The sequence below is a fragment of the Ceratotherium simum genome, unplaced genomic scaffold (assembly GCF_057802395.1).
Source record: "Ceratotherium simum simum isolate JZ-2026a unplaced genomic scaffold, ASM5780239v1 HiC_scaffold_43, whole genome shotgun sequence".
Taxonomy (NCBI): domain Eukaryota; kingdom Metazoa; phylum Chordata; class Mammalia; order Perissodactyla; family Rhinocerotidae; genus Ceratotherium; species Ceratotherium simum.
In genome coordinates, this window is record NW_028261259.1 from 6,147,780 (window position 1) to 6,173,067 (window position 25,288).

At 48.8% G+C, this 25,288-nt stretch overlaps 2 long non-coding RNA genes across 2 annotated transcripts in view; both read left to right on the forward strand.

Moving 5' to 3' along the window:
* The window catches only part of LOC147911485 (uncharacterized), a 28,937-nt gene extending 13,435 nt beyond the window's left edge, over window positions 1-15,502 (forward strand). Inside the window, exon 2 of the long non-coding RNA XR_015550939.1 lies at window positions 15,201-15,502. This is a non-coding gene — a long non-coding RNA (uncharacterized LOC147911485). The remainder of the gene's footprint in view (window positions 1-15,200) is intronic.
* On the forward strand, window positions 349-14,997 carry LOC147911486 (uncharacterized). Its single transcript, XR_015550938.1, has 3 exons — window positions 349-3,389; window positions 5,280-5,320; window positions 14,923-14,997. It is a non-coding gene; the product is annotated as an uncharacterized LOC147911486 (long non-coding RNA).
* Window positions 15,503-25,288: the final 9,786 nt, after the last annotated feature.

Consider the following 25,288-nt stretch of genomic DNA (forward strand, 5'->3'; position numbering starts at 1 on the left):
GGGAATGGGGGGCGGTCCAGCCGAAGGAGCTGGGGCCATGACATGGGGAAGCCAGGAAAGCTGGGGCCGTGGCTTGGTCCAGCCAGAGCAGCTGGGGCTGTGGCCTGGTGGGGCCTGAGCTGCCACTGCCTCTGGTGCGGGGACACAGGTTCGCCTTGCTGGTGGTTGGGCCCGGGCACCTGGGGACCACTGCCTGTGGGGGTGGGGCACGGTCACGCTGCCCCTGTTGGTGGGGCCTGGGCTCCTGGGGGCTGCTGATTCTGGGGATGGGGCTGAGCTGAAGCACCACTGTGCTGAAGCACCAGTCGGGTGGGCCGGGTGGGGGAGGGGCGCTTACTTTCTCCTCCCCTATCTCAGAGGTTTCTCACCTCGCTGTCACTCTCTGCTCTCCTGAGGGGCTAGCTGGTTGAAACTACCCTCGCAACAGGTCAGCTCCCTCCGTAGAGGGATCCCCTCAGGCCGTGAGGGGTCTTGGAGAGCTCCAGGTTTTCATGCGGTGAGCCGCCCCTCCCCCTCCTCTGAGAGCTGCGTGGTCTCAGTCTCTGGGACGCAGTCCTTGGGGAAGGAAAGGAGCTCCTCTAACCCCCTTCCAATTCCTCTGGGGATTCCAGCACCTCCATCCTCGGGTGTATGGCTGCCTGAGTGCCTCAGATGTCGCCTGTGTTGTGTGAATAGCTTCTGTTGGAATATGAATGCCCTTTTTGTTGTGTCTTAGAGGGGGAGAGTTCAATGGGGGAAGCTCACTCCACCATGATGCTGACATCACTCAGTTGTCTTTTCATTTTGATCCTCATTTCCTTTGCCTTGCAGAAGCCCTTTAGTCTGATGAAGTCCCACTTGTTTATTTTTTCTTTTGTTTCCCTTGTCTGAGTAGACATGGAATTTGAAAAGATCCCTCCAAAACCGATCTCAAAGAGTGTTCTGCCTATATTTTCTTCTAGGAGTTTTATAGTTTCAGGTCTTACTTTTAAGTGTTTGATCCATTTTAGTTAATTTTTGTGTATGGCAAAAGATAATGGTCTACTTTCATTCTTTTGCATGTGGCTGTCCAATTTTCCCAGCACCATTTGTTGCAGAGACTTTCCTTTCTCCAGTCTATGTTCTTAGCTCCTTTGTTGAAGATTAGCTGTCCATATATTTATTTCTGGACATTCAATTCTGTTCCACTGATCTGTACGTCTGTTTTTGTACCAGTACCATGCTGTTTTGATTATTATACCTTTGCTGTATATTTTGAAGTTAGGGATTGTGATGCCTCCTGTTTTGTTCTTTTTTCTCAGGATTGCTTTAGCTATTTGGGGTCTTTTGTTGCCCCAATGAATTTTAGTATTCTTTGTTCTATTTCTGTGAAGAATGTCATTGGAATTCTGATTGGAATTACATTGAATCTGTAGATGGCTTTAGCTAGTATGGACATTTTAACCATGTTTATTCTTCCAATCCATGTGTATGGGCTATCTTTCCATTTCTTTATGTCATCATCGATTTCTTTCAACAATGTCTTATAGTTTTCATTGTATAGGTCTTTCACCTCCTTGGTTAATTTTATTCCTAGATATTTTATTCTTTTTGTTGTGATTGTAAATGAGATTGTATTCCTGAGTTCTCTTTCTGTCAGTTCGTTATTAGAGTATAGAAATGCAACTGATTTTTGTAAGCTGATTTTGTACCCTGTAACTTTGCTGTCGTTGTTGATTATTTCTAATAGTTTTCTGATGGATTCTTTAGGGTTTTCTATATGTAAAATCATGTCATCTGCAAACAGCGAGAGTTTCACTTCTTCATTGCCTATTTGGATTCCTTTTATTCCTTTTTCTTGTCTATTTGTTCTGGCCAGAACCTCCAGTACTGTGTTGAATAAGAGTGGTGATAGTGGGCACCCTTGTCTTGTCCCTGTTCTCAGAAGGATGGCTTTCAGTTTTTCCCCATTGAGTATGATGTTGGCTGTGGGTTTGTCATATATGGCCTTTATTATGTTGAGATACTTTCCTTCTATACCCATTTTGTTGAGACTTTTTATCATAAAGGGATGTTGGATCTTGTCAAAAGCCTTCTCTGCATCTATTAAGATGATCATATAGTTTTTATTCCTCATTTTGTTAACGTGGTGTATCACGTTGATTGATTTGCAGATGTTGAACCATCTCTGTGTCCCTGGTATAAATCCCATTTGATCATGGTGTATGATCTTTTTAATGTATTGCTGGATTCTGTTTGCCAATGTTTTGTTGAGGATTTTTGCATCTGTGTTCATCAGCGATGTTGGCCTGTAATTTTCCTTCTTTGTATTGTCCTTGCCTGGCTTTGGTATCAGAGTGATGTTGGCCTCGTAGAATGTGTTGGGAAGTATTCCATCTTCCTCTATTTTTTGGAATAGTTTGAGAAGGATAGGTTTTAAATCTTCTTTGAATGTTTGGTAAAACTCTCCAGAGAAGCCATCTGGTCCTGGACTTTTATTTTTTGGGAGGTTTTTGATTACTGTTTCAATCTCTTCACATGTGATTGGTCTGTTCAGATTCTCTATTGCTTCTTGATTCAGTTTTGGAAGGTTGTATGAGTCTAAGAATTTATCCATTTGTTCTAGATGTCCAATTTGTTGGCATATGGTTTTTCATAGTATTCTTATAATCCTTTGTATTTTTGTGGTGTCCATTGTAATTTCTCCTCTTTGATTTCTAATTTTATTTATTTGAGCCTTGTCTCCTTTTTCCTTAGTAAGTCTGGCTAAAGGTTTGTCAATTTTGTTTATCTTCTCAAAGAACCAGCTCTTTGTTTCATTGATCTTTTCTACTGTTTTTTAATGGTGACAAAGGGGCCATACTAATGTAAGGTGCTAATCACAGGGAAAATTGGGCGTGAAGTACATGGGAACTCTGTATTATCATCACAATTTTCTGTAAATCTAAAACTATTCTAACATTAAAATTTTATTTAACAATTTTTTAAAAATAAAGACAGGGCTCCCTGATATCAATAAGCCTCGTGAAAATGCATTCATTAATAATCAGAGGCAGCACCCCCCACATGCTTGTACATGCACACACACACACACACACACAACTCGGGCACAGGGAGGGAGCCCAGGATCTGACTCTGACATCACAATGAACAGAATCCAAAAAGCAATTACACTGCCAAGTATTATGCTAAAACAATTATTGAAATTGCTAATCGAAAACAGTTAATGGAATAATTAATACAGATTGACCTAAAAGCTGATTTAAAATTAACCTGACGCGTGCATCTATCTAAATAAAGACTCTCTCCTATGAGCTAGCTTCTCATTAAAATCAAATTCCACTGGGAGAAATTACACACTTGCACCGTGATTGGGAAGAACAGGCCACGTTCACTCAACCACTGATGGAACTGGAGGGTCATCAGACGAGGTAAATGGAAATGAGTGTCCCGTCCTTCCAGGTGCACTGCTATCTGTCTCAGTAACAAGCCACCTCCCTCCCATTTTTCCCTTTGGAAATGATGGAAACTCATTAAAATTGTGTCAGCTCAGGACCCCAAACCACTGGGTGCCTGAGTGGGCACATCTGAAGCTTCCAAAGGGAAAGATCGGAAGGGAGGGGCCGTGGGCTGGGGTCCCGTGGACGCACTGAGGGCAGGGAAGGGAGCTGAGCAGCTCTGAAAATGAGGCCCCTCAAGCACTCGAGGAAACTCGATGGCTTCCACCCCTCGTTTCTCTAAAGGTGAGAAAACCCACGCTTGTTGGAGACCAAACTCCAGGCGGGTGGCAGAGGCAGGAGCTCTTTTCAGCTTAATGCTTTTCCCCGCCCAGCACCTTCTCCTTTCCACTGCCGTATCCAGATGGAAAGAACTCATGGTGAGGTTTGTGGGTCTACAGGCCTGGATCACACCTTGCTCCTGAGTTTAGCCCAGGGGTGTCCCAGTCTGAGTGAGCAGTTTTCGCTTGTCCCCATATCCCTAGCTGGCTGCCTGCCACTGGCCAACCTAGGATCCTGTGGTGTGTGCGCCTATGTGGGGGGACGCACCTGAGAAGGCCCGCCCTGCTGGAAGAGGGTCATGGCCACCCCTCCCTCCGAGGGCCCTGGCTCCTGGCAAGAAGTTCTCAGCTGATGTCTGGAACACAGGGGTGCAGGCTCCTTGTTCCTTGTAAACCCTTGGAGTTACCTTGATAACATTTTTTTAAATGGATCCCTTGCTCAGCATTTTTATGAGATAAAGAATTTCCCCCATTAAAATTATTCAAGTTTAGTAATAACATATTATTGGGACAAGCAGGAAAACACAGGATACTCCAAAACGATCCATTACTTGGAGGATTTTAAAATTCTAATCAGAGAAACCACTCTCTCTCATTGTTCATCCTCTTGGCCATCAGCAGGATTAGTCTGGGAGAAGGACAAGGCAGGAATTGGCTGCATTCCTTATTTATCCCTCTGATTTCTCCAGAGTTTTTCTTTTCTTCATAGAGACATCTCTGGGCTCTGCAGGGCTTGTCAGTCGTGATGTCAGGCGACTCTGAGACTGTGCAGAGCAGGAGGATGAGAACAGGGGAGGGAGAGGAGGAAGAGATGGGACCATCACTTCCCATCACAGGCTGAGGCTGAGTTAATCTCCACCTAGGTCAGGATCCCAGGAATTCGATGTCATCAGCCTTGTCACACCGTGGGGGTTGGGAGCAGGGAACAGCCAAGGTGCCACGGCCACTTTCAGAGAAATAAACAAAGTGGGAGGGCACCACTGGGAGCCAGTTTGAAAATGGTCACTAATGTGAAATAATAAGACACACTTTTCAGAAAAGTGAAGACAATTCTTTTTGTTCTCAGACTCGCAAACACTGTGTGTTCTTCAGGAGCAGACTGAAGCCGTTGACCTCTAGGGTGATTGTGAAAGGAATCTGGGCTCCATCACTGTTTCTGAATAAGTCAGAGTAGTCCAGCACTCACTCCTTGACAATGCGGAAGATGACCAGCGTCCAGGTGCTGTGGGGTCGAAACCTCTATCGCTCAGGGCATCCTGCCAGGCAGAGGGGGCTAGCCTGGTGGCCACTAGACCTTTATCAGATGTGGGATTTGCAAATATTTTCTGCCATTTTGGATTGTGGATTATCTTTTTTTCCTTCTTAATATTCTCCTTTTACGCACTAAAGTTTTTCATTTTGAAGAAGTCCAATTTGTCTAATTTTTCTTTTGTTGCTTGTGCTTTTGGTGTTATATCTAAGAAATCATTGCCAAATTCAAGTCACAAAGATTTACTCCTATGTTTTCTTCTATGAGTTTTATAATTTTGGCTCTTTTATGTAGGCCTTGGATCCATTTTGAACTCATTTTGTGGATGGTGTGAGGTAAGGGTCCAGCTTCACCCTTTTGCATGTGGGTGTCCAGTTGTTCCAGCACCTGTACTAACTGTTTGTGGGTTTCTTCGGATTTTTCCTCATGTATGATTCTATCTGCATAAAGAGGCATAAAGAGGCAACTCTACTGCATTTCCAATTGTTGTGATTTTTATTTTTATTTTATTTCAAACTGTCTGTGCCTTTATATTTAAAGTGCAATTTTTGTAGATAGTATACATTTGGGTCTTATTTTTATATCCCTCCCGAGAATCTCGGCCTTTAACTGAACTCTTCGGTCCACTAATGTGTAAAATGATGAGCAAACAAGATGGTGGGATAGGAGTTTCCAGCACAGGTTGTTCAGCAACAGCCTTGAACAAAAAGAACAAAGTTGGAGGCATCACACTTCCTGACTTCAAAATATACTACAAAGCTATGGGGGCCGGCCCGGTAGCATAGTGGTTAAGTTCGCCTGCTCCTCTTCGGAGGCCCAGGGTACACAGGTTCAGATCCTGGACGCAGACCTACACACTGCTCATCAAGCCATGCTGTGGTGGTGCCCCACATACCAAAAATAGAGGAATATGGGAACAGATGTTAGCTTAGGGCTAATCTTCCTCACCAAAAAAAAAATATATATATATATATATATATACTACAAAGCCATAGTAATCAAAACAGCATGGCACTGGCATTAAAACAGACACACAGACCAATGGAACAGAAGAGAGAGCCCAGAAATAACTCCATGCATTTATGGTAAATTGATCTTTGACAAAGTTGTCAAGAATAAACAATGGGGAAAGGATAGTCTCTTCAACAAATAGTGTTGGGAAAACTGGTTTTCCACACATGGAAGAACTGAACCCTTACCTCACTCCGTATGTAAAAATTAACTCAAAATGGATTAAAGACTTAAATTTAAGACCTTAGACCATAAAACTATTAGAAGAAAATATAGGAGAAAAACTTGAGATTGGTCTGGGCAAAGCTTTTTTTGGACATGACCCCAAAAGCAGTGGCAAAAAAAAGTAAAAGTAGATAATGGGATGCATTCAAACTAAAAAGCTTCTGCACAGCAAAGGAAATCATCAACAGAGTGAAGAGACAACCTACAGAAAGGGAGAAAATATTTGCAAACTGTAATCTGATGAGGGGTTAATATCCAAAATATATAAAGAACTCATACAACTCAATAGCAAGAAACAAGTAACTCAGCTGAAAAATGAGCAAAAGATATGAATAAACATTTCTCAAAAGAAGACATATGAATGGCCAACAGATACATGAAAAGGTGCTCAACATCACTAGTCATCAGGGAAATGCAAATGAAAACCACAATCAGATATCACCTCACACCTGTTAGAATGGCCATGATCAAAAAAAACAAAAAATAACATGTCTTGCTGAGGATGTGGTGAAAAGGGAACACTTGTGCACCATTGGTGGAAATGTAAATTGGTGTGGCCACTGTGGAAACCAGTATGCAGGTTCCTCAAAAAATTAGCAATAGTATCAATAGAATACCTTGGTATGATCGATAGAACCAATCATTGTACATAAAACAGATCTACACATATATGATAAATAAAAGAACGTAAGGGAAAAAATTAACAGTAGAACTACCACGTGATCCAACAATCCCACTCCTGGGATATATCCAAAGGAAATGCAATCAGTATTTCAAAGAGATATCTGCACCACCATGTTCACTGCAGCATTAATCACAGTAGCCGAGATATGGAAACAACCCAAGTGTCCGTTGACAGATGAATGGATAAAGAAGATGTGGTACATATACACAACAGAATATTATTCAATCATGAGAAAGAAGGAAATCCTGCCATTTGTGACAACACGGACGAGCCTGGAGGACATTATGCTAAATGAAACAAGCCAGAGAGAGAAAGACAAATATGGTATAATCTCACTTATACGTGGAATCTAAAAAAACAAAAAAACACATGGAACTCATAGAAGCAGAGATTAGAACGGTTACCAGGGGCTGGGGTTGGGAGGGGAGATGGTGGTCAGGGATACAAAGATGCAGTGACATGGGTTGAATAAGTCCAGAGATCTCACTTACAGCACGATGACCACAGTTAATACTACTGTGCTGAATACTTGAGATCCGCTAAAAGAGTAGCTGGGTGCTCTCATCACAAAAAAATGGTAACTGTGTGAGGAGATGAGGTGTCAATTAGCTTGACTGCAGTAATTATTTCACTAAGTACATGTACATAAAATCAGCATTGGATACTTTAAAATATATAATTTTTATTAAAAGTATATAAAATTAAAAATAAATAGTTATTGACATAGTTTTGGGTCTGTAATTTTATTTCTTTTTTCTATTCGTTTCCTCCAGTTTTTTCCCCTTTATTTGTCTTTTTAAAACTTTCCTACTGGTTTTTTCAAAGGAAGTAATGGAGGCATGATTCACATGCCATAAAAGTCAAGTTTTTTATTTTACAGTACTATTTGTTATGAACACACACATTCATAAACCACCACAGAAATCAAGACAGAAAACAACTCTGCTGCTCCCAAAATTCCCCGTCTGCCCCTTGTGGCAGCCCCTCCTCCCCACTAGCCAACACTGATCTGCTCCCTATCAGTAGTTCTGCTTCTTCCTGAATCTCACAGGGGTGGGATCACACACTGTGTAACAACTTCTTGAGATTTACCTTCTTTACTTAGCAGATTGTATTTGATATTCATCCATTTCGTCTCACATATAAAATGCTTATTCCTTTTCATTACTGAATAATATTCCATTGGATGGATGTGCCACTTATTTACTAGCTGAAGACCGTTTATATCTACAGTTTGTCTGTTTGGGTTGTTTCCAGTTTTTGGAAATTGTGAATAAGTCTGCTATAAACATCAACATACAGATTTTTGTGTGAACGTAACTTTTTGATTCTCTTTGACATATATCCAAGAATAAGATTACTGGATCAGAAAGATTACATGGTCAACATTTCTTTAACTTTACAAGCAACTCTCAAAAGGTTTTCCAATATGGCTGAAACATTCTGCTTTCCCAGCAGGAGTGTACGAGCATTCTGGTTGCTCTGCATCCTTGCCAGTACTTGATATTTTTGCTAATTTTTTAAGCCATTCTGAAAGGTGCACACATGTATCTCATTGTGGTTTTAACTTGAATTTCTCTAATGACTGATGATGTTGAGCATTTTTTCCTGTACTTTCATTCCATTTGTGTATCATTTTTGCTGAAGTGCCTCTTCAAATCTTTTGCCAATTTTTCACGAGGTTGTTTGTTTTGTTATTCAGATTTAAGAGTACTTCATATACATCGAATAAAAAGCCTTCACAGATATGTGTTGCAGAAATGGTTTCTCCCAGTTTTTGACTTGTTTTCCTTCTCTCAACAGTGTCTTTTGAAGAGAAGAAGTTCTGAGTTTTGATAAAGTTTAACTAAACAAAATTTGTTATGGGTGTGCTTTTGGTTTCACACCTGAGAAATCTTTGCCTAATCCAAGGTCATGAATATTTTCTCCTAGAAGATTTATAGTTTTAGATTTTACACTTACTGCTATGATTCACTTTGAGTTAATTTTTTATGTGGTGTGAGACGTGGGTCCAAGGATTTTGGGGTTTTTTGTTTTGAGTTATATATTATGGTGGATATTTTTGCATATGAATATTCAATTTTTCCAGTGCCACTTTTTGAAAATACCATTCTTTCTCCATTAAGTTATTTTTGCAACTTTGTCAAATATCAACTGCTCATACACGTGTGATTCTGTTTCTGGATTCTCTCTTCTGTTCCACTGATCTGTGTGTTTATTCGTTCACCAGCACACTATTGATTATCGTAATGTTATAATATGCCTGGAAAGCAGGTAGTTTAAGGCCTCCAACTTTGTTCTTCTTTTCAAAATTGTTTTGGCTATTCTAATTACTTTGCCTACTCAAATAAATTGTAGAATCAACTTCATAGTTTCTACCAAAAATATGCTGGAATTGTAATTGGTATAGATCAACTTAAGGAGAATTAATATTTAAAATACCGAGTCTTCCAATCCACGAACACAGCATATTTCTGCTGGGGTCTGAATGCTTATGTCCTCCCAAAATTCACATGTTGAAATCCTAACCCCCAAGGTTGAGAGTGTTTGAAGGTGGGGCCTCTGGGAGGTGCTTGTGTCATGTGGGTCGAGCCCTCATGAACAAGATTAGTGCCTTTAAAACAAAAGAGGCTCCAGAGAGAGCTCTTGTCCCCTCCACCATGTGAGGACACAGCAAGAAGGCACCGGCTATGAACCAGGAAGTGGGCTGTCACCAGAATGTGACCATGCTGGCGCCTTGATCTTGGACTCTCAGCCTCCAGAACTGTGGGAAATAAATGTCTGTTGTTTATAAGCTATCCAGTCTGTGGGTTTTGTTATAGCAGCCCGAATAGACTAAGACCATTTCCCTGCTTATTGAAGTTTTCTTTTACTTCTTCCATCAGTGTTTTGTAGTTTTCAGCATAGAGATTCTACAGGCATATTATAGGATTTATTCTTAAACATGTTATGATTTTTGTTGCTATTGTAAGTTGCACTTTAAAAATGTCAATTTCTGGGGGCCGGCCTGGTGGCACAGTTGTTAAGTTCGCATACTTCACTTCCACGGCCCTGGGTTCTCCGGTTCGGATCCTGGGCATGGATCTACACACTGCTCATCGAGCCATGCTGTGGGAGCATCCCATACTAAGTAGAAGAAGATTGGCACAGGTGTGAGCTCAGGGACCATCTTCCTAAAGCAAAAGAAAAAACATGTCAATTTCCAATCATTTATTGCCACTGTATAGAAATGCAAATGATTTTCGTATGCTGACTTTGTATCCTATGACCTTGTTACACTCATTTATGAATTACAGTAGCCTTTTTTTTGTTATATTCTTAAGGATTTTTTACGCAGACAGTCATGTCATCTGTGAAAAAAGACAGTTTTACTTCTTCCTTTCCAATCTGTATGCATTTTATTTGATTTTCTTGCTATTTCACACCAACTAAGAATCCAGTGTGGTGTTGACTGGAGACAATGAGAGTGGATGTCTCTGCCTTGATCCTGACTTACAGGGGAAGCCTTTAGTCTTACTGTCTGTGATAACTGCAGGTTCTCATGGATGCCTTGTATCAAGTTAAAGTTCCCTCTACTTCTACTTTCCTGGACTTTTATAAATGGATGTAGAATTTCTTCAAATGCATTTTCTGCATGTCACATGACTTTCCTCTTTAATCTGGTGCTGTGGTGGATTACATTGTTTTATTTTTTTGTCCTATTGTCTATTTTTTTTTCAGTCATTTCTCCAGGGTTCACAATCTCCATCTCTAACTTTTCCTGTTCCACTTACAATGAACATTTTAGTACTTCAGGTAAAATATGGAAATATTGCAGCCATATTGGGCCACCCCGCCCATCCTTTATGCTGTAGTAACTGTATGTACTGCATCTACATATCTTATGAACCTCAGAAGAAAATATTATCATTTTTTAAAGACTTTATTTTTTAGAGCAGTTTTTGTTTCACAACAAAATTGAGTGTTTGGTACATATATGCCCTGCTCCCATATGCACAGCCCCCCCACTATCAACATTGCCCATCGGATGGTGTATTTGTTACAGATGACGAACCTGCACTGACATGTCATCATCACCCAAAGTCCACAGTTTACACCAGGTTCACTCTCGCTGTTGTGCATTCTGTGGGTTTGGACAGATGTCTAATGACATGTATCCACCATTATTGTGTCATACAGAATAGTTTCACTGCCCTAAAATCCCTCTATGCTCACCTATTCATCCTTCTACCCTCCCCATAATATTACAGTTTTTACTTTAAGTTGTGTGTATTATACAAAAGTTAGAAGGAGAAAGCAGAAAAAATGAGTAGCCTTTGACATTTACCTAGATATTTACCATTTCTGAAGCTACTTATTCCATTCCGAGGATCTGAGATTCCTTTTCTGGTATAATTTCCCTTCTCCTAAAGAATTTACTTTAGCATCTTCTATTGTAGAGATTTGCTGCTAATAATTTCTCTTAGTTTTTCTAAATCTGAAAATGTTGTCTCTCAACAGTGATTTTCGAAGGATATCTTCGCTGGATATACGATTCTGGATTGACAGGTCTTTTTTTTCTCTCTCTCAACACTTTAAATCTCTTTTCTCATTCTCTTCTGGTCCCCATAGTTTCTGATGAGAAGTCAGCTATTAATCAAATCATTACTCCACTCTGTGTGAAATGTCATTTTTCTCTGTTGCTTCCAACATTTGCTTTTCGGCCTTGGTATCCAGCTGCTTGATCTGATGTGTCTCTATGTGGGACTGTCTTCATTCTGCTTGGTGTTAGTTGAGCATCATATTTGCAAATGTCTATCTTCCATCACTTGGATAATTTCAGCCACTATTTCTTCAAGTATTTTTGTCTGCACATTCTCTCTCTCCATTCCTTCTTTGAAGCCGACCATATGTATATTAAAGTTTGATCTTACCTAAGAGTGACTGGGGCTCTGTTATTTTTCTACCCTTTTTTCATTCTATTTTCCATGTTAATTTCTATTGCTCTACTTAAATTCCATGTAAAGAATTTGTTATTTCTAATATTGTATTTTCCAATTCTAAAATTTTCTTTTTTAAATTTTTCTGCTGAGATTTCCTACTCTTTCATTTGCTGCAAGCATATTTGTTTACCTTCATGGAGGATAGTTATGACAATCACTTTAAAATCTTTGTTTAATACTTATGCTTTCAGCCAAGATGAAAGAACAGGGAACAAATTTACCCTTCTTCCCACAACAACTGAAAATCTTGGGGAACATATATCAAACAGTAGTTTTCACACAGTGGGTCTCAGGCAGCATAGTTCAGTGATCCCTGAGAGATCTGGAACCGACAAGGTGGGCCCTTTGATGGCCCTGCTGCCTGGAGAGAGAATTCCAGGCTCCAGCACAAGGAAGGAGAACCCAGGTGGACCCCTGAGCTCTCCCTGAGTTGAAGAGATGGCACTGGGTGTCCTGGGAGGCTGAGGTGACTAGAGCACATACAGAAGACCATCCAAGAAGAGAGAACTGCAGCAAGAGAGAACGTCACAGATTCTCAGTGGGCCCACTGCATCTTCCACTGAGTACTGACCAGTGCACTCATGTGAGGAAACTACCCAACACTACAGAATCAAACACCAAAAAATTAGAGGAAATAATTCTTGGAGCTCACACAGACAGGAATGGTTTGGGTTCAACCAGTCCACACGTGGCTTAGGAAAACCCCATAACTCACAGGAGATTGTGTCCAGTATTCAGAGTGGCCTCAGTGGTGGAACACAGTCAGCCTTGGACTAAAGTTTACTCAGATCCCACCTAACAAAGCTTAGAATCAGCCTGAATGTTTCAAATTGTTTCAAAGTAACACAACTCTGTCCCAGGAAACAGCTCAAGAATATTTTTAGGAGTACAAACTATCCAGGTTCCAACAAGGAAAAATACACAATGTCTACCAGCCAACCAAAAATTACCTGGTATGCAAAAAAGCAGGAAAACACATCATGTAATGAGGAGACAAATCACTCAATTGATACTGACCACAAATAGCACAGATGATGTAATTCATAGACAAAGATGAGGTGTTATTACTGTCATCATATTCCACATGTTCAAGAAGTTAGAGACAAGACTGACAATGTAGGGGGTCGGGAGTGGGTGAAATAGGTGAGGGGATAAGAGGTACAAACTTCCAGTCATAAAATGAATAAGTCATGGGGATGGAATTATATCATGGGGAACATAGTCAACAATATTGTCATAACTTTGTATGGTGACAGATGGAACTAGATTTATCACGGTGATCACTTTATAATGTATATACATGTCAAATCACTATGTTGTGCCCCTGAAACTATCATAATATTGTATGTCAATACTTCAGTAAAAAAAAGAAAAGGCTGATGATTTTAAGTAGAAATATGGAAGATATGAAAAAGACCCAAAAACTTTTAGAGATGAAATGTCTGTAACTAAACATCTGTAATGAAAAACTTACTAGATGAGATTAAGAGCAAATTAGTCAAAAGATTAATGAACTTGAAGACATATAATAGAAACCATTCAAAATAAAATACAGAGAGAAAATAGACCAAAGAAAATGAGCAGAAAGTTAACTGTAGGACAACTTCAAATGACCTAAAATATGTGTAATCAGAAAGAGAAAGAGAAGAAAACAGAAAAAAACATTTGAGGAAATAATGACTGAAAATTTTCCATATTTTATTAAAAAAAAACTATAAACCCACTTATCCAAGACACTTAATTAACCCTAAGTCTAAGAAGTATGAAGACAGCACATCATAATTAAATTGCTTAAATAGGGTGATAACAAGATAATCATGAAATCAGACAGGAGATAAAAAGACCTGCTGAGTGCAGAGGAACAAAGGTTAGGATGAAGGCAGATCTCTTACTGGAACTGAGGCCAGAGCAGAGTGGAGCAAGGTCTTCAGAGTATTGAGAGAAAAAGCTGCTAATTTATGATTCTATGCCTGGCAACAAAGGGTAGAAATAAGATAAAATATCAACTTTCTCAGACACACAAGAGCTGAGATAATTCATGGTCACCAGCAGATCAGCGCTGAGAGATGCTGAAGAAAATGACACAATATGGAAACCTTATGTGAAGAAAGGGATGGAGAGCACTTTCTGTGGGGTATGTAACACGTCGAATAAAACGTGTGACAACGTGGACACGGAGGCTGCAGTGGGGGTGGGAGAGCACTGTTGTGATGTTGTTCAGGCGTCATGAAGTGGTCTGATATTATTTGAAGATAAACTGTGATAAGTTAAAGATGTGTACTGTAAACACTAAGGCATGCACACACACGCACACATACAGCAAAGACTTATCCAGAATAAGCCAAAAAAGATGATTAAATGGAATCATAAAAAATACTTAAATTATCCAAAAAAAAGCAGTCTAAGAGGAAAAAGGAAACAAAAAACAGATTGGTCAAATAAGAAACAAATCACAGGATAGATTCAAATCTAACTATTATCAGCAGTAACATTAGATGACAGTGGTCTAAAAACCCCATTTAAAAGGCATAATTTGTCAGATTGAATAAGAAAGCAAACTCAACTATATGCTGCCTACCCCAAACCCACTTTAAATATAAAAACACAAATAAATTAAAAATAAAGAGATTGAAAAAATATGCCATGCTAACACTAGTTGAAAGAAAGCTGGAGAAGCTATACTAATACTAGGTAAAGCAGATTTCAGGCGCAGTGAATATGACCAGGAATAAAGGAGGTCATTGTGAAATCCAAAAGGGTCCATTATCAAGAAGACATAATACAGACTGTTTATGCACCTAATAACCGAGCTTCATGGCACATGAAGAAAAATACTTATCTGCCAGTTCCAACACCTGGGTCATCTTGGGATCTACCTCAGTTGATCCTCTTTTCTCTTAATAGTGTGTCCCATTTACTTGATTTTTGGATGTTGGGTGATTTTGCACTGTGTCCTGGACATTATGAATGTGGTGTGGTGGAAATTCTGGATTCTGTTATTTTCCACCAATGACTGTGTCTCTTGGTTCAGCAGGTAGTGATCTCAGCTGGTCTTGAACCGCAAACTGGCTCCTAGCTGCAGCTCCAGCCTCAGTTCAGATCTTCTGTTGTTAGCTGTGACTTATGCATGTGTGGTTCAGTCCATCAGAAAGGTGGGGACAGAGTCTGAAGTTTCCCCTGCACATTTCTTCCTCTCCTGCAATCCCCCTCCCTCTTCAGTGACTATGTCCGGGACTAGGTGCCAGGAGAAACTCAAAGGTGGGTTTGGAAGCAATTAACTGTTTTTCCAAGCTGTTTCTTTTCCTTTTGTAGGTTAAGGAGATGTAACCACCAGCCATCCTGAAACTGAACAAGCCACACCACAAGAGCTATGCCCATGACCTTTGCTTTATTTTTAATGCAAAGATCTCTCCAGGAGGAGCTTAGGCCTCTTTATGTGGAAGCATGTTCTCGAACTGAGCTTGTGGAAGTGAATACCCACCTCTCCCTTTTGAATATTATTCCCCAACTGAAATAAAATTTCCTGCTTCCCTTAGTTCTGGGATGCCATGACTTTGGAAATGATTCCTCATGGCCTCCTATTTGCTGCAAATACAGTTTACTTTGTGAGACAACTTCCACTGGTATAGTCTTATTTAACTCACCAGGAGGTGAGCCCACTTGGTTTGGTAACAAGCCCACTTGGTTCGGTAACAACCACAGCCCCCCAGTTTCATTTTTCTCGTTCTTGGGCTGTGAAGACTGTGGTTTTCCCAGAGCCACTTCCTCCCATGCCCTGCTCTGACTGCACATGGCCCCAGACTGGAAGCCACAGGAATTCACTTCAAACTACTCCCCAGGAATCTATCTGCTGCTGTTCACTCCCCAATGCCATCAAGCGGCTCCTGGTTGCATTATGTACAGATTTTCTAGTTGTTCTCTGCGGGGGAGGCAGTGTGGCGTGATCTTACAAAATCATTACAGGAAGCAGAACCAGCAATTACCTGTCCACTTTTAGAACTGCCTTGTGCACGAACCTCACATCCTTTGAGTCCCAGTTGGAAAAAGCGTACGTTTCATCTGTTTCAAAGGTCGAGATAGCTTCACTGCAGGGGACTTGAGGAACAGATTACCATCTTCCAGAGGACATGAGTGCAGCATAGTGAACGGAACCCCTGAATAGCCACGGGTGCACTAGACGAGGGTTGGGGCCGGCTACCACAGGAGGGAAGAGGAGAGGACAGCTGGAGCCTATTCTGTTTTCAGAGTCCCCATCTCAGCACAGCTGTCTGCTCCTGCCCAGAAGCCACCTCCCCTCCTTCTTTCTATGTCCTTAGGGAAAAATAAAGCCAACCTCCTTTTCTCCCCCCTCATCCCCACCAACCCGCCAGTCATTCAGTGTCAGCCTGACACCATGCCCACTGGTCAGAGTGGGCCCAGGATCCAAGGACACACCACTGAGCAGTCTGGTCTCTGCCTCACAGCTCAGCAGAGATAGTCATGCTAACAGACGCCAGGTGAGAGGGAGATGGGTGAGGGTCAAGACAGAGGAGGTTACACCTGAGGGAAGTTGGGGGGCCCCCTTGTGCCACGGAAGGAGGGTGGTCCTCACTCTGCAGGCAGCAGGAGCTGGGGCACCGAGGAGTGTTGTGCCAGGAGCGTTGTGATCCGACTGCATTTCACTCAACATTAACAAGCTCCCATCCAGCCTCGGCCCCTGGCACGCCCAGTGCGTCTCCAGAAAGGGGTAGACGCGAGCCAGAAGGATCTCGGCAGCAGTATTTCCCCACCAAGTGCTGGGGGAAGGGCTGTGGTCCTGGGTTTGGAGCTGAGAGGAGGTGGAGAGCTCCAGCATGGGAGGGCGGGGGTAAGCAGGGAATTGACGGGGAGCCCAGCCAGGGACATTGCCAGGACAGGAAAGCGGGTGCAGGTCATGGTCCTGGGGGGCTCGGTGTTCAGGTGATGGTCTAAGGGCTGGAGCTCTCACCTGCACACTCAGTTCCTGTGGATGGTGCGGCAGGGCCCCAGAAGCCGGACACACTGTTGTTAAGACAGTAAATCTTGTAACAGCAGCCACCGTGCATCGAGCGCACGCTCCTGTCTTGCTTCACCTGCACCACCTCCCCTTCTGACCACCTCCTGGAAGTGGGGATTCCTCTCCGTTTTTGATGCAGGGCAACCATCAGGGTCCAGCTTGAGATGAACACATGGGGCCCACGGGAAGCCTAGATGCAGAGCCACCTCCGCCATCCCCGGCCTCAGAGGGTCAGCTTCCCTGTCTCCAACAAAGGGTTGACAGCACTGTGACCCTGTAGACCCCATGGGGTTGTCTGATGGTCCTGGTGAGCTGACAGGGTGACATGGTGGGAGGAGATGAGGGGGATGCTGCTGGCTCTGCTGGCCATGCCACAGCCGGGACTCAGGGCCAGGACACGAGCTTCGTGGGGGTGCTTGCCCCCCATACAGATGCGATGCCGTGACTGGAGCCACTCAAGAACTTGGTCCAGCCATATGGCTCCTGAGTGGGGAGCAGCCAGACTGGCCACACTCGGGAGCTCCTGGAACATGCGTGCGGAGCCTCTGCTCCAACTGTCTGCATCCTGGTCCCCTCGAGAGCAGCTATGGGAACCAAGTGCTCTCTCCTTCTTGAAGGTTGACTGCACTTGTCTGAAGCTGGCGGACAAGGTCAAGGCGGTGGGAAACGCTGGGCTTCGTGAGGGGGACTGGGCCCACCCTCAGAATGAGCACGTGTGTGTGTTGTGTGCCACTGCTGGCTTGAGCATGCTTATAAGTGACATACATGTGCGCACATGCACACACACACACACGCACGCACACTCACAGCTCCCTTTCACCTGAAGTGTTCCCCAGGGAACAGCAGCCCAGCCCCGGCTTGTGTCCAGGTCTCTGTCACCCAGGACATGCAGCTGGAGGGCGTGAGCTGAGACAAGGAGAGAGAAGAGGACAGAACCAGGAGAGGAGAAACTGCCTGTTCCAGGAGGTGTCAAGGAGAACAGTGCCCCATCTCTGAGGCAGAAGCTGGGGCCCTCTTGGGTACTCTGAGGGCTTGGCCAAGTCACTTTCTACAGAGGACTTGGGGTCCCCACAGCCTGTCCAGAGCCCCCTCCATAGCTCTACTGAGAAAATACAGACCACTCTGGACGGCAGCCACAAGGAACACGGTGAGACTTATCTGCAGGGCAGCGGCCTGGAACAGGCCCTGTTCAGAGGGGCCAGGAGACTTCACCAGGATTTTAGGGGGGTGGTCTGGGAGGCTCAGAGCAGGATGTCACAGGAGGTCCATGCCTCAGGTCCCCGAGGGAGAGGGAGAGAGAGACAGAGAGAGACAGAGACATAGACAGAGAGAGTGAGACAGAGAGGGAGAGAAGGAGAGAGAGAGAGAGATCCATGACCTCTGAGTTGCTGCCTACATCAATGGCTGGTGCCAACTCACACGCCATCCCACTTCCACTAACCACCCCCACTGACGACCCCGGGGCCAGCCCCACCAAAAAGAGGCCAGTTCCTGGTCACCTCCCTGCCATCCCTTCCTGAATTGAACCCAGTGCAGGGGAAAGAGTTCAGACAAGCCTTTGCATGTCCCTCTGCATGACAATAGACTTCACCCCTCTCCCATAACCCAGGACCAACCAAGACATTAATATTTGTCATTAGCTCCGGAGAGGATGCAAGCTGAGAATCTCTGCTATTGTGTGGGGAGACTCAGTTTCCCGGCTTTCCCCCATGGACACATGTTCTTCAGCTGGGTCTGATTTTCTCCAGACAACCTGTCTTGTTAAGGACTTGGCCAGCCCTAAGAAGCTGAAGGGAAAGGGCGGAGGGGGGTTCTCTCTCTGCCCCCGACAGCCCCGAGCTGGGTCGGTCCCTCAGACCTGGCCAGGGGCAGCCCATGCCCCGGCGCCCTTCCCCGGGGCCTCCAAGGGCAGGCTCGGCGCCAGCCCCAGCCCGCTCGCCACTGCCCCGACCAGACCATCCTCCTTCCTCGGGGGGCCTGGGCAGGACAGGGACCCGGGTGTGGGAGGCCTCCAGATCTCAGGTCTGGCACACCCACCGTTTACCAGGCTGCTTCCTCCTCTGACGGGGGCCCAGCACACGCCCCAGGAGACTTGGCAGCCGCCCCCAGGGCTATATCCTCGGGAACTCGTCCCCTTGGATGGGGCCTGGCCCAGGTGCCAGGTTCGGCTGGTCGGCCAGCCTCCTCTGGAGAAAGCAGGCAAGCCGAGCCAGGCTTGCAGTGGCCCTGGTGTGACACCCGCGACCTCAGGCAGAGGGCCTCACGCGTCCCCTCCATGGCGGCTTTTCTCCCCGGAGCCGAGGCCTGGGCACTAGGAAGGCCGGGCCTCCCCGACTCCCGGGAGGAGGGGCTAGCCCAATTGCGCCCTGGCCCCCAAAGCCTGCGGTGCCATCTGCCTGTCTCGGCACTTGTGACTCCACAGAGCCTTTCCTACACCTGGGCTGGCTGCAGTGGCAAAGTGCAGGCGTGGGGTGAGGCCATGGCTTTGTCTTTGCAGGAAGTAATGAGCCCCTGGCCCGGAGCAGCTGGCCCAGGCAGAGCCTTGAGCTTGAAGCCCAGTGCGCCTGTGGCCATCAGGGCCAGAGCAATGCTTCCAAGGCAGGGAAGCGGCCTCCAGGCTGAGTGGGAGTGGGGGAGGGGAGGGAGACAACAGCTGAAGGCAAGTCCAGAAGGGCGGCGATGGAACAGCTGCAGCTGGGTCAGAGCATGGCGGGAGGGCGGGGCCTTCACTGAGGACCCCCCCACCCGTTGCCAGCCCTAGACCCGGCGGTCGCGCATGCGCCCTTGGTCTGTGCGGTGGGTGGGGGGTTGAACCCAAGCCCGCAGGGCTCCCGGAGCGGCCAGAGAAAGAAGGGCCCATGGAGAGGTAGGCGAGGTGGGCAGGGGGCGCCACCTTACTCTCCTCAGCTCCCTGAGGGAGAGAGAGACAGAGAGAGAGGGAGAGAGAGAGAGATCCCTGACCTCTGAGTCTCTGACTCCACCGCTGGCTGGTGCCAACTCACACGCCATCCCACTTCCACCCATCACCCCCACGCCTGCCCCGGGGACAGCCCCACCACAGAGAGGCCGGTTCCAGGTCACCTCTGTGCCGTCCCTTCCCGACCTGACCCCAGTGCAGGGGATAAGCTTCAGACAAGTCTTTCCATGTCCCTCTGCATGACAATAGACTTCCTCCCCTCTCTCATTCCCCAGGCCCCCCGGGACATCCACCTTTGTCATTAGCTGGGACATCCACATTTGTCATTAGCTCCGGAGAGGATGCAAAATGAGAATCTCTGCTATTGTGTGGGGAGACTCAGTTTCCCCCATGGACACATGTTCTTCAGCTGGGTCTGATTTTCTCCAGACAACCTGTCTTGTTAAGGACTTGGCCAGCCCTAAGAAGCTGAAGGGAAAGGGCGGAGGGGGGTTCTCTCTCTGCCCCCGACAGCCCTTGAGCTGGGTCGGTCCCTCAGACCTGGCCAGGGGCAGCCCATGACCCGGCGCCCTTCCCCGGGGCCTCCAAGGGCAGGCTCGGCGCCAGCCCCACCCCGCTCGCCACTACCCGACCAGACCATCCTCCTTCCTCGGGGGGCCTGGGCAGGACAGGGACCCGGGTGTGGGAGGCCTCCAGATCTCAGGTCTGGCACACCCACCGTTTACCAGGCTGCTTCCTCCTCTGACGGGGGCCCAGCACACGCCCCAGGAGACTTGGCAGCCGCCCCCAGGGCTATATCCTCGGGAACTCGTCCCCTTGGATGGGGCCTGGCCCAGGTGCCAGGTTCGGCTGGTCGGCCAGCCTCCTCTGGAGAAAGCAGGCAAGCCGAGCCAGGCTTGCAGTGGCCCTGGTGTGACACCCGCGACCTCAGGCAGAGGGCCTCACGCGTACCCTCCATGGCGGCTTTTCTCCCCGGAGCCGAGGCCTGGGCACTAGGAAGGCCGGGCCTCCCCGACTCCCGGGAGGAGGGGCTAGCCCAATTGCGCCCTGGCCCCCAAAGCCTGCGGTGCCATCTGCCTGTCTCGGCACTTGTGACTCCACAGAGCCTTTCCTACACCTGGGCTGGCTGCAGTGGCAAAGTGCAGGCGTGGGGTGAGGCCATGGCTTTGTCTTTGCAGGAAGTAATGAGCCCCTGGCCGGAGCAGCTGGCCCAGGCAGAGCCTTGAGCTTGAAGCCCAGTCCGCCTGTGGCCATCAGGGCCAGAGCAATGCTTCCAAGGCAGGGAAGCGGCCTCCAGGCTGAGTGGGAGTGGGGGAGGGGAGGGAGACAACAGCTGAAGGCAAGTCCAGAAGGGCGGCGATGGAACAGCTGCAGCTGGGTCAGAGCATGGCGGGAGGGCGGGGCCTTCACTGAGGACCCCCCCACACGAGGCCAGCCCTAGGCCCCGGCGGTCGCGCATGCGCCCTTGGTCTGTGCGGTGGGTGGGGGGTTGAACCCAAGCCCGCAGGGCTCCCGGAGCGGCCAGAGAAAGAAGGGCCCATGGAGAGGTAGGCGAGGTGGGCAGGGGGCGCCACCTTACTCTCCTCAGCTCCCTGAGGGAGAGAGAGACAGAGAGAGAGGGAGAGAGAGAGAGATCCCTGACCTCTGAGTCTCTGACTCCACCGCTGGCTGGTGCCAACTCACACGCCATCCCACTTCCACCCATCACCCCCACGCCTGCCCCGGGGACAGCCCCACCACAGAGAGGCCGGTTCCAGGTCACCTCTGTGCCGTCCCTTCCCGACCTGACCCCAGTGCAGGGGATAAGCTTCAGACAAGTCTTTCCATGTCCCTCTGCATGACAATAGACTTCCTCCCCTCTCTCATTCCCCAGGCCCACCGGGACATCCACCTTTGTCATTAGCTGGGACATCCACATTTGTCATTAGCTCCGGAGAGGATGCAAAATGAGAATCTCTGCTATTGTGTGGGGAGACTCAGTTTCCCCCATGGACACATGTTCTTCAGCTGGGTCTGATTTTCTCCAGACAACCTGTCTTGTTAAGGACTTGGCCAGCCCTAAGAAGCTGAAGGGAAAGGGCGGAGGGGGGTTCTCTCTCTGCCCCCGACAGCCCTTGAGCTGGGTCGGTCCCTCAGACCTGGCCAGGGGCAGCCCATGCCCGGCGCCCTCCGCGGGCGCCTCCAAGGGCAGGCTCGGCGCCAGCCCCCCCCCGCTCGCCACTCCCCCGACCAGACCATCCTCCTTCCTCGGGGGGCCTGGGCAGGACAGGGACCCGGGTGTGGGAGGCCTCCGGATCTCAGGTCTGGCACACCCACCGTTTACCAGGCTGCTTCCTCCTCTGACGGGGCCCAGCACACGCCCCAGGAGACTTGGCAGCCGTCCCCAGGGCTATATCCTCGGGAACTCGTCCCCTTGGATGGGGCCTGGCCCAGGTGCCAGGTTCGGCTGGTCGGCCAGCCTCCTCTGGAGAAAGCAGGCAAGCCGAGCCAGGCTTGCAGTGGCCCTGGTGTGACACCCGCGACCTCAGGCAGAGGGCCTCACGCGTACCCTCCATGGCGGCTTTTCTCCCCGGGGCCGAGGCCTGGGCACTAGGAAGGCCGGGCCTCCCTCCCCCGACTCCCGGGAGGAGGGGCTAGCCCAGTTGCGCCCTGGCCCCCAAAGCCTGCGGTGCCATCTGCCTGTCTCGGCACTTGTGACTCCACAGAGCCTTTCCTACACCTGGGCTGGCTGCAGTGGCAAAGTGCAGGCGTGGGGTGAGGCCATGGCTTTGTCTTTGCAGGAAGTAATGAGCCCCTGGCCGGAGCAGCTGGCCCAGGCAGAGCCTTGAGCTTGAAGCCCAGTACGCCTGTTGCCATCAGGGCCAGAGCAATGCTTCCAAGGCAGGGAAGCGGCCTCCAGGCTGAGTGGGAGTGGGGGAGGGGAGGGAGACAACAGCTGAAGGCAAGTCCAGAAGGGCGGCGATGGAACAGCTGCAGCTGGGTCAGAGCATGGCGGGAGGGCGGGGCCTTCACTGAGGACCCCCCCCCACCCGAGGCCAGCCCTAGACCCGGCGGTCGCGCATGCGCCCTTGGTCTGTGCGGTGGGTGGGGGGTTGAACCCAAGCCCGCAGGGCTCCCGGAGCGGCCAGAGAAAGAAGGGCCCATGGAGAGGTAGGCGAGGTGGGCAGGGGGCGCCACCTTACTCTCCTCAGCTCCCTGAGGGAGGGAGCGAGAGAGAGATCCCTGACCTCTGAGTCTCTGACTCCACCGCTGGCTGGTGCCAACTCACACGCCATCCCACTTCCACCCATCACCCCCACGCCTGCCCCGGGGACAGCCCCACCACAGAGAGGCCGGTTCCAGGTCACCTCTGTGCCGTCCCTTCCCGACCTGACCCCAGTGCAGGGGATAAGCTTCAGACAAGTCTTTCCATGTCCCTCTGCATGACAATAGACTTCCTCCCCTCTCTCATTCCCCAGGCCCACCCGGGACATCCACCTTTGTCATTAGCTGGGACATCCACATTTGTCATTAGCTCCGGAGAGGATGCAAAATGAGAATCTCTGCTATTGTGTGGGGAGACTCAGTTTCCCCCATGGACACATGTTCTTCAGCTGGGTCTGATTTTCTCCAGACAACCTGTCTTGTTAAGGACTTGGCCAGCCCTAAGAAGCTGAAGGGAAAGGGCGGAGGGGGGTTCTCTCTCTGCCCCCGACAGCCCTTGAGCTGGGTCGGTCCCTCAGACCTGGCCAGGGGCAGCCCATGACCCGGCGCCCTTCCCCGGGGCCTCCAAGGGCAGGCTCGGCGCCAGCCCCACCCCGCTCGCCACTGCCCCGACCAGACCATCCTCCTTCCTCGGGGGGCCTGGGCAGGACAGGGACCCGGGTGTGGGAGGCCTCCAGATCTCAGGTCTGGCACACCCACCGTTTACCAGGCTGCTTCCTCCTCTGCCGGGTCCCAGCACACGCCCCAGGAGACTTGGCAGCCGCCCCCAGGGCTATATCCTCGGGAACTCGTCCCCTTGGATGGGGCCTGGCCCAGGTGCCAGGTTCGGCTGGTCGGCCAGCCTCCTCTGGAGAAAGCAGGCAAGCCGAGCCAGGCTTGCAGTGGCCCTGGTGTGACACCCGCGACCTCAGGCAGAGGGCCTCACGCGTACCCTCCATGGCGGCTTTTCTCCCCGGAGCCGAGGCCTGGGCACTAGGAAGGCCGGGCCTCCCCGACTCCCGGGAGGAGGGGCTAGCCCAACTGCGCCCTGGCCCCCAAAGCCTGCGGTGCCATCTGCCTGTCTCGGCACTTGTGACTCCACAGAGCCTTTCCTACACCTGGGCTGGCTGCAGTGGCAAAGTGCAGGCGTGGGGTGAGGCCATGGCTTTGTCTTTGCAGGAAGTAATGAGCCCCTGGCCGGAGCAGCTGGCCCAGGCAGAGCCTTGAGCTTGAAGCCCAGTCCGCCTGTGGCCATCAGGGCCAGAGCAATGCTTCCAAGGCAGGGAAGCGGCCTCCAGGCTGAGTGGGAGTGGGGGAGGGGAGGGAGACAACAGCTGAAGGCAAGTCCAGAAGGGCGGCGATGGAACAGCTGCAGCTGGGTCAGAGCATGGCGGGAGGGCGGGGCCATCACTGAGGACCCCCCCCACCCGAGGCCAGCCCTAGGCCCTGGCGGTCGCGCATGCGCCCTTGGTCTGTGCGGTGGGTGGGGGGTTGAACCCAAGCCCGCAGGGCTCCCGGAGCGGCCAGAGAAAGAAGGGCCCATGGAGAGGTAGGCGAGGTGGGCAGGGGGCGCCACCTTACTCTCCTCAGCTCCCTGAGGGAGAGAGAGACAGAGAGAGAGGGAGAGAGAGATCCCTGACCTCTGAGTCTCTGACTCCACCGCTGGCTGGTGCCAACTCACACGCCATCCCACTTCCACCCATCACCCCCACGCCTGCCCCGGGGACAGCCCCACCACAGAGAGGCCGGTTCCAGGTCACCTCTGTGCCGTCCCTTCCCGACCTGACCCCAGTGCAGGGGATAAGCTTCAGACAAGTCTTTCCATGTCCCTCTGCATGACAATAGACTTCCTCCCCTCTCTCATTCCCCAGGCCCACCCGGGACATCCACCTTTGTCATTAGCTGGGACATCCACATTTGTCATTAGCTCCGGAGAGGATGCAAAATGAGAATCTCTGCTATTGTGTGGGGAGACTCAGTTTCCCCCATGGACACATGTTCTTCAGCTGGGTCTGATTTTCTCCAGACAACCTGTCTTGTTAAGGACTTGGCCAGCCCTAAGAAGCTGAAGGGAAAGGGCGGAGGGGGGTTCTCTCTCTGCCCCCGACAGACAGCCCCGAGCTGGGTCGGTCCCTCAGACCTGGCCAGGGGCAGCCCATGCCCCGGCGCCCTTCCCCGGGGCCTCCAAGGGCAGGCTCGGCGCCAGCCCCACCCCGCTCGCCACTGCCAGGCCGAGACCATCCTCCTTCCTCGGGGGGCCTGGGCAGGACAGGGACCCGGGTGTGG